The 1,616-nt window shown below is 42.7% G+C and overlaps 1 protein-coding gene across 1 annotated transcript in view; it reads right to left on the bottom strand.

Annotated features, from left to right (window-relative positions):
- cdc42bpaa (CDC42 binding protein kinase alpha (DMPK-like) a) overlaps positions 1-1,616 on the bottom strand; it is a 94,623-nt gene that overhangs the window by 32,635 nt on the left and 60,372 nt on the right. The window lies entirely within an intron of this gene.

The raw sequence follows: 1,616 nt of genomic DNA on the forward strand, positions 1-1,616 counted from the left end.
GACAGGGAGAAAAAACAAGAAAGACAAACAGAAAAAAGACGATAGATGAAGAGAGAGAGAGAGAGACCGAGTGTGTGTCTGTGTGTGAGTGTTTGTGTAAGAGACAGGGAGAAAAAACAAGAAAGACAAACAGAAAAAAGACGATAGATGAAGAGAGAGAGAGAGAGAGAGAGAGAGAGAGAGATGCAGACAGTTCAGGAGCCAGACAGAGCTCCAGGCCCATGGTGGCAGTTTGGCTGAAGACTGATGACAGAGGTTCATAACTGACCTGGAACAACTCAGTCAACGTCTGTCTGTATGTGTGTGTGTGTGTGTGTGTGTGTGTGTGTGTGTGTGTGTGTGTGTGTGTTGAAGTACGTGTTCATGTGCGAACATTGCTGAGTATTACAACATGCATGTGTGTATTCTGTGTGTGTGTGTGTGTGTGTGTGTGTGTGTGTGTGTGTGTGTGTGTCTTGGACTGCTGGACACATCAAGGCAACACAGACACTCCGCAGAAACAATGAGAACACCATTAGAGCCTGTCTGTACACACACACACACACACTTCAAGAGTCTGTCTGCACACACACACAGACACACACACACAAAGAGTCTGTGTGCTCTCAACCTCAGAGTGGAAAATGGCTGTAAAAGGGTGCGCGCACACACACACACACACACACACACACACACACACATCTGCACAGAGTGCTGCAGCTGAGAGCTCTCATTCACACACACATACACAATACAGTTGCTGAAGGTGTGTATAAGTGTGTGTGTGTTTTGTTGTTGTCTTACCTTGTCGAGTTCGCTGGAGAGCTTCTTGTTGTCCTCGGTGAGCAGGACCCTTTCCCTCTCATACTTCTGCTTGTAGTCCGTTTCAAACTCCTCACGCTCACTTTGGCTACAGGACACACACACCGATGGACAGTTACACACACACACACACACACACAGTACGTAAATACACTGACAGAGCACCTTATATACACCTTATATACACACACACCCTTCATCAACACACAATTGCCCCTTTTGATACCAAATCATACAAGCCTTAATGGCATTCCTCTATAAAACCCCCATAATAAAACACAATGTGTGTGTGTTTATTAGTAGCGCAGGTCTCAGGTGAGCTAAGGGTCACCACACTCACATAACACTGTTTTCATTAGCATCAGAGATGCTAATAAAACCCTGTGTCATGATTGGCTGACCTCTGCCATAAAGCAACCGCTTACTGTAGTAAACCAACAGTGGGCATTACACTCAAGGTACACAAGGTCACTAGAGGGTGAAGTTGAGAAACAGAATCACATCTGGCCAGAATCAGAATCTGGTCATTGTCATTCTCGGTCTTTGTCGCTGACAACAACTTTACAGACGTGGCAACACAGTTTACGTTGCTTAAGTTTACCGTTTCAGTTACGCTTTACTTTAATATACACTTTATGTGTGTATATTTACATATATATACACACATACATACATACATACATATATATATATATATATATATATATATATACATACATACATACATACATACATACATATATATTGTGTATAGTGCTGTTATACTGAAGTGTACAGTGCTATGTGTAAATACCTTCACATCAGTGTACACATAC

This window comes from Alosa sapidissima, chromosome 19, assembly GCF_018492685.1.
Source record: "Alosa sapidissima isolate fAloSap1 chromosome 19, fAloSap1.pri, whole genome shotgun sequence".
In the NCBI taxonomy this organism is placed as follows: Eukaryota; Metazoa; Chordata; class Actinopteri; order Clupeiformes; family Clupeidae; genus Alosa; species Alosa sapidissima.